We start from the raw sequence: 8,562 nt of genomic DNA, 5'->3' as shown, positions 1-8,562 counted from the left end.
CACATGGATAGTTCTGGCAGTAGAAACGTGCAAAGCTTGAATGCACAAAGTATTTGCGTCAGTCTCATGTAATTCATTAATACCAACATAATGATTTGCTTGAACTTATTTGCTTATATTTGCATGAATTTATGTGTTTAAATCCCTAGATCAATTTTCTCGATATGAGTATAACTGTTTTTGAGTTCATCTATCTGAATTTGTACAATGATCTTCTTTATATAAGTTTGACCAATTGCTTGAATTTTGTCGTCTTGATTGTTATAGGAATCAGGTATTCTAATAATTTCATGCATTACTTTAGTTGATGTGAGTTACGAGAATCCATGTGAATTTTCCGATCTTAGATGATTTCCCGTATGATAAAGACTTGAGTGCCTATTGACTGAAATTAACGTTTATAAGCCATTAAGTGAGATTTCATGCATGCTAAAGAATTGAATGTGTTTATTAGCTGAAAATAACTTAGTTAAACTATATAATGAATTTCATTCATATATTTGTGTAATAGAGACGAGAATGGATATGTTTTGTATTGTGTGATGTTAACGTGAGTCAGTGATGAAATAGCCGTTAGGAAGCACACTAATCTTATGAAACTAGGTTTGTTTATGGTTTGCCATGTTTGGCATAACCAGATAGCCTTTTGGTATCTGTTTGAATTTCGATAGGACAATATCTGACATAATGAGAGGGGAGTAATGATCTATTCCCAGTAGGATATCTGACAGAAGATTAGGTTGCTTCTCTGTTTATTTTGAAATGTGAACTAGCTACACTGTCGTATCCACGTACCTACTTATCCAAGTATCTACGTATCTACGTACTTACATATCCACCTACCCACGCAAAGTCTGAGGGCCGAAAGAGGCAAGACAGTGGAGAATTTGGAGACGAAAAAAGCGAAAGGACCAAGAAGAACAGCCGCAGTGAAGTTGGAGTGAACCGGAAATAAGCAGATTATGAAGTTGTACAAGGCAATGACTTCGAGTGTTCACTCGATTCTATGATGAACCAATTCTATCATTTAAAACCGATCGGCTATTTATATAAGCATATTTGTGTTTGAAATTTGGTGAATGATTTATTTCAAAGGAGAAGTGTATCTTCCTAATGTAACATATTATCACAGTTGTTTATGTAACTGATTACATTGTTGTATTTCATGTACGGGGGCTTGTGTCATTCTATTCTATATATCTGCTCACATCTCTGTTTATTCCATCTATAAGTTTCACACTTTATATTAATATTACCTCGACCCGGACAACAACACTGAGGGCGATCACCCTCTAGATAACGATAACCAAATAAAGCGGACACCTTGTAAGAATGTACAATCTGCCAATCAACCCCACCAACGCCTCCAGCCCTACAGTCCGTATCAGTTAAGTGTACGTATTTATGCAGGAGACAGCATAAACTATTGTGATATCACGTGGGAAATATTAAAAACTGTCTTGATCGAAAGGTTTTAGATAAGGTTTGGTTTCCAGATTAGTATATTATGCACATTTGTATATTCCTTTATACATAATCCACGTCTCAGGTATCGTTGACAGTGGATGTAATGCAAGTATGAAAGTACCTGCCATTTGTCACATGGACACTTAAAAAACTGTTTTAAAGCGATTTATTCCGTGTGCATGTATTAGGCCTTAACGGCACATTTTCACAATAATGACTTCAGGGTGTCAATTATAAAGGTAAATTCTAAACAGAAATACACACAGTTGCACAGAAAACGTTTACGAATATTAAACAATTAAAAAATATCAACGTGAAGAATGAGAAATACAGATAAAAGGTAAAGATGCTAAAATTCTGGATAATATACATAAACAAATTAAATCTAAAATATATAAATATCGACTTCTCTATATACGTTTTGCAACATCTGTACACGGTTGATCTCAACGGAAAAAAAACCTGGAAGAAAATTCATGACGATAGATATGTGAAGCAGGTTATGATAATTACAGCTGAACTTTCATGTAATTTGTGTACAAGTATTACAATAAATTACTATATTGCTTTATAAGATTAAAGAGATGTATTTTTTTTTTAAATAAAGAAAAACAAGACAAATATCGTAGAAACTAACCCACTAGGTATCAAGTAAAAGTGCTTAAGTTTAACATGTGTGTGTGCGTATTAGTGTGCGTGAATGAATAAAACACCAATACAAATCAACAATGATTATTTACTATTATATTATTAATAACCTTAAATCAACATCATTAATCTACCATTACAGCCTTTTATGTATAGTATAAATAGGTTGTATTTCTGTATAGTATAAACAGGTTGTATTTCTGTATGGCATAACTAGGTTCTATTTCTGTATAATATAAATAGGTTGCATTTGTGTATAGTATAAACAGGTTGTGTTTCTGTATAGTATAAATAGGTTGTATTTCTGTATAGTATAAATATGTTTTATTTCTGTATAGTATAAATAGGTTGTGTTTCTGTATAGTATAAAAAGCTTGTATTTCTGTATAGTATAAATAGGTTGTATGGTATAAAATCCTTCTGATTGACGTTTGTGTCTTTTGTAGATACCAATTGTTTTCCTTCGCTGGTATATTCTAAACTTGAGAAGATATTGGGGAACTGACAAACCATTTATTTATTGTCTGTAACTAGGTTGTGGGTTATTTTCCTATCTGTGAAAAATGTGTACTTTAAACCATTTTGGAGGTTAATAGAATAATTTGAATAGTTTGAACAAGACGCTGTAAAAGAAGACCTTAGTAGAACGAATAATCTCTGTCCTTGCGCGTCACTGATATGCCAAGAATACATCGTTTTGTTTACTAGCACACTAAATATAGGATCTTTGTCGCCGTTCGTTTATTTGTGCATTGGTCGATTTGTCTCTTAATACAGATATGAGACCATACAGTTTGAATAGTTGACAATGACTACTATGACGAGAACGATAACAATGACTACGATAACTAAGACGATGATGACGATGAAAGTTATAATAATAATAATAACAGCATATGAATAGCAATCATCTTCGTCATCATTGTTATCATCATCAAATTTGAAGAAATAGGAGATACCTTGTTACAAGAGGTAGCTATGAATCAAAAATCTGTTTATATGTATAACCATATAATTAACTTTTTGGCCTTGGAATTCACAATTCATTATAATGTTAAAATAATACTTACAAAATTTCCTTTGAAAACTTTGGTACACACCTTTTCTATTATATGGCATACTTATGACGAAAACTTCCGCAATCTGAAAACAGGAATGATACATCATTGCTGCTCTTGTTCATCGTCTCCAGTCATCAGTTGTGTAGCATTGTCGTAACATGTACATATTCTTTAAAGCAACTGATTTTCAAACACTCGTTGAGGTGACACTATTTTCGAAAATCCGACTTGAGACAGATATTTTAATAAAGCATAGTTCCAGTTTAACATCTAAACAAAGCTACATTCCCAGTTACCATCCACACTACGCCCTATTCCCAGTTACCAGCCATATCACTCCCAGTTCCCAGTTACCATCCGAACAACGCTCAGTTCCCAGTTAACATCCAAACAACGCTCAGTTCACATCTACCATCAATACCACGACTAGTTCCCAGTTACCAGCCAAACAACATTCAGTTCCCAATTACCATCCAAACAACGCTCTGTTCCCAGTTACCATCCAAACAATGCCCAGTTCCCAGTTACCATCCACACTTCGCCCAGTTCCCAGTCACCATCCATACGACTCCCAGTTCCCAGTTACCATCCACACTACGCCTAATTCACAGTTACCGTCCAAACAACGTTCAGTTACCAGTTACCATCCAAACAAAGCTCTGTTCCCAGTTACCATCCAAACAACGCTCAGTTCCCAGTTACCATCCATACTATGCTAAGTTCCCAGTTACCATTCAAACAATGCCCAGTTCCCCGTTACCATCCACACTTTGCCCAGTTCCCAGTCACCATCCATACAACTCCCAGTTCCCAGTTACCATCCACACTACGCCTAGTTCACAGCTACCGTCCAAAAAACGTTCAGTTACCAGTTACCATCCAAACAACGCTCAGTTCCCAATTACCATCCATACTACGCCCAGTTCCCAGTTACCACCCAAACAACGTCCATTTCCCAGTTACCGTCCACACTGCGCCCAGTTCCCAGTTACCATCCATACTACGCCCAGTTACCAGTTACCATCCAAACAAATCTAAGTTCCCAATTACCATCCATACTACGCCCAGTTACCAGTTACCATCCAAACAACGCCCATTTCCCAGTTACCGTCCACCCTGCGCCCAGTTCTCAGTTATCATCCACACTACGCCCAGCTCCTAGTTACCATCCATCCTACGCTCAGTTCCCAGTCACCATCCATACCACTCTCATTTCCCAGCCACCATCCAAACAACGCTCAGTTCCCAGTTACCATCCAAACAACGTTCTATTCCCAGTTACCGTCAAAACATAGCTAGGTTCCCAGTTACCATCCACAGTACACCCAGTTCCCCGTTACCATCCATACCACACCCAGTTCCCAGTTACCATCCAAACAACGCTCAGTTCCAAGTTACCATCCAAACAAAGCTCTGTTCCATGTGAACATCCAAACAACGGTCAGTTCCCAATTACCATCCATACATCGCGCAGTTCCTAGTTAATATCCACACTACGCTCACTTCCCAGTTACCATCCATACTACTCCCTGTTCCCAGTTACCATCTATACCACGCTCAGTTCCCATTTACCATCCATACTACGGACAGTTCCCAGTTCCCATCAACACTACGTTCAGTTCCTATTTACCATCCACACTACGCCCAGTTCACATGTACCATCCAAACAGCTCTCAGTTCTCAGTTGCCATCCATGCTACGCTCAGTTCCCAGTTACCATCCATACTACACTCAGTTCCCCGTTACCATCCATACTACGCTCAGTTCCCCGTTACCATCCACACCACGCCCAGTTTCCAGTTACCGTCCAACTACTTATTATACGCTCGGTTCCCAGTTATCCATGGAAAGGTGTAACAGTGCATTTTGCACGTTTTTGTTATTGTTTTCGCTTAGTCATTTACTTAATATTGTCTGTATATACAAAAATTGCGTACTCACTTCGCGAGGGATTGAAAGTAGCGAGGAAATATAAACATAAACCCTCCGTGTAGACTAACATGCTGGATGACCCAGTCGCCAACGGCTATCTAACCGTCTATATAAATGAGAGCTGTCAACTAATGCAGCATATTACTAACACCCAAGGAACATAACGCGTCAAAGCAATATAGCGAGGGCAAGACTACCCAGACAAGGACTATAGAACTTATTTTACCCCTTCAACAATATATAATATACCTTTGCTGTGAAGATGGGAGTGGAGTTGGTTTCTAAGAACAACATTGTTTCGTGTGCTCTCGTTGGAGATGGAATGGTTGGCAAGACCAGTCTAGCTTTAGCGTTTATGAAGGAAAAACTACCCGAGAAATACGTAGCTACAGTCTTTAATAACTTTGCCGGTAAGTACATACATGTTTATATTATCAGTATAATTTGTTTTAACTCAAAAATATGAACGTTTCCAACTTCATAGTAACTCTGTATTATCTTAAAACCCCCTCTTGAAATGACTTTGAAATTTGGCGGGTTTTCTTGGGGTAGTTTTTAGCTGTTGAATGTTGTGATGATCTGTTTATTCCTCATGAGATTAAGTAACATCGTTGAAATTATCATTATGTTTTATAGGCAGTCAGTTGGTGGCAGGCGACATATACACTGTCAACATATCAGACACAGCGGGGCAGCAAGAATACAAGGGACAGAGGGTTTTTACATATGAAGAGAGCGAAGTCATTGTAATATGTTATTCTGCTGTTGATCGAGAATCATTCCACAGCGTACGAGATTATTGGTTCCACGAGATCCGGGAACACGTATGCGGTAAGAAAAAGAAGCTTGTCATCCTTGTGGCCACACAAACCGACCAAAGAAGAACAATAGATTGCAATGTTGATACCCAAGTGTCCACTTTTGAGGGAGAGAGGTTAGCTAAGGGCATCAAGGCTGAAAAGTTCATTGAATGCTCGGCAGTCACTAAAGAAGGCGTTTCAGAAGTATTCGAAATGGCGATTTTGTGCGCCTTAAAGCAGAGACAAAAGAAATCAAACATACTGAAAACAATTATCAACAAACTTGCTTACTGACACTCACTTTCATTGGAATACGCATGCTCAAAATTTACCAATGAATAACCCTCTTCTGCTTTTAAAGTTGTAACCCGAGTTTTCAGTCTGCAGGTCTAATTTGTGCGCAGCAGTGTAATCGAACAAGAAAAGGTACAACTGATCCCATCCATGGACTTAAAATACTGGAGTGTAATATTTCAAAAGTTTGTAGACAAATAATCTCTAAATCTTTCTCGATGAACCAGCACTCTCGAAAGCTGTAGAATCCTTACACTAGATGTTGGAGATAACTCCGATAGTGGATGACGTTGAACTTGTTATAAATCGAGTTTTAATAGAAGATATCAAGCTATACATATATTAAACATCTTATCTCAGAACTTTATTGTTAGAGATGACAAGATGTACAATATTGAAGGGAAATGATTATAGTAAATGACTTATAATGTACTTCTCCTTTGTCGAGACAAATATTGTAAATATATGTGGAATTTGCTAGATGATATGTAAGTTTGCAAAATTTTAAACTTGTTGAATAGTCTAAGTAAACTGTTGAATAGTCTAAGTCAATTGTTGAATAATCTAAGTGAACGGTTGAATAGTCTGAATGAATGGTTCAATAGTCTGCATGAATGGTTGAATAGTCTGAATGAATTATTCAATAGTCTAAGTGAAAAGTTTCTTAATTAGGAATTGCAATTTGGCAATGAAATATAAAGTTCAAAGATGAACAACAAAGGAGGTGATAAAAAATGAAAATAGACAAGAAAGAATTTTTGTTGACAACTGATTGAAAAGCAGACAAAATAAGAATGAGAAAAAGACAAGATATTGAAAAGTGAATGTTAAAAAAATGTTGCTGCATAAGTGATGGCAAATCATTTTTGAAATAGTAGCAAAGGGAATTGCTCACTACAGGTGTTCATGACGCGCTGAAGTGCATGCGTGCCAATAAAAAGGTGCGCTTAAGTAAAGTATTTTGAATTTTCAATATATTTTAAACGGCATCAAAATTACGAATACATATATCATATATAAATGTTATATCACCATACAAAAAGTATTTAGCGTTAAATTTCTATACGGTGACTGGGATATTGGAACAATTCGATGGTAAAATATTCGCAAGAGAAATGAATTGCTGTGTGCACTTTTTACAAGTCCACATCTACACAGAGATGACCTAGTAATATTAAAAGTAAGTAATGGCTGACTAATTGAGCTTTATTTGTCCAAAGAATATCATGAAGAATTATTGAAAATCATTCAACCACAATAGATGTGTCTGCGGATTTGAATGTCATTTATTTATTGCCATTTTGAAACTGTTACTGGAGTCGCATTAACAATTCTTCACAGAATTCTCATAACTGAAGGAAAAACGAATTCTAGCGAAGACTTGTTACAGTTGAATTGATTGGAAATTGTTGACTTTACGTTAGTTATTGGATTAATATCACTAAGTGCCGGTGCAATAAGTGGTTTGAGATAGGGAGTTCGAGCCGGTTAACACTTTATATTGAAGTGTACGTTTGGTCTTTTGTCGTCTGGATTCAAGACTTTTCCAGTCTACTGTTCTGTGTAAACACCCAATAGATACTAGTTTTGATGCACCAGTCAAAATTCGGTCAGACTCAGTCTGTATCTTTTCCAGATCTCGTTTCTCATATAGCATCGAATTGCCCAAACCCACGTTGCCTTCTTCCAGAAAAGGTCGTATTGAAATCTATATATAGTTTCTTCAAAGTTTCTTTGAAGCTGAAATTTCATGCTTGTAAAATAAAAGCATTTAAGCACAGATGATAAGATCAATGCTTAAAAAAATCCAAGGCACAAATGAAACAGAATAATGTCAAAATAAACAAACAAAATATGAATGAAACAAGTAAACGCCAAATGAAAGAAACGGCGTTTAAAACAAGAAGACAAAAACACAAATAAAACAAATGAGGCACAAACGAAACAGACAAATATCAGAAGAAACGAACAAAACATGAATAGAACAAGCTAACGCCAAACGAAATAAAGGGTATTTAAATGAATAATTTCAAGCTGGTTAAGACAACGTAAAATGAAACAAGGATACAACAGACAATTTAAAGAAACACACGCATATACTGCACATATGCGTAAACACTATTGACAAATGAAAAAAGCGCAATTGTCAAATGATCAACAATATGAAAAGAAGAGAGGGCGCTCCTGCAATGTAAGGAGTGATTATATTTATTGAGCCAAGAACGCACAACATTTGAACACGGCGCATCATGTGAGGTAACTTGATACAACTAAGGCTTTATGGCTGTTCATTGAAGCATTTGACTTTGTGTCATGCGTCGTGAAAGGCAATGCTGGAGAATAGAGGCCGCCTCCCCCCC

At 36.6% G+C, this 8,562-nt stretch overlaps 1 pseudogene; it reads left to right on the top strand.

Annotated features, from left to right (window-relative positions):
- The first annotated feature begins 5,370 nt into the window (after positions 1-5,370).
- On the top strand, positions 5,371-6,202 carry LOC149808257 (cell division control protein 42 homolog pseudogene; annotated as a pseudogene).
- Positions 6,203-8,562: the final 2,360 nt, after the last annotated feature.

Source organism: Sinohyriopsis cumingii, chromosome 1 (assembly GCF_028554795.1).
Source record: "Sinohyriopsis cumingii isolate HCF-2022 chromosome 1, ASM2855479v2, whole genome shotgun sequence".
NCBI lineage: Eukaryota > Metazoa > Mollusca > Bivalvia > Unionida > Unionidae > Sinohyriopsis > Sinohyriopsis cumingii.
This window is presented reverse-complemented; position numbering and strand designations above follow the sequence as displayed.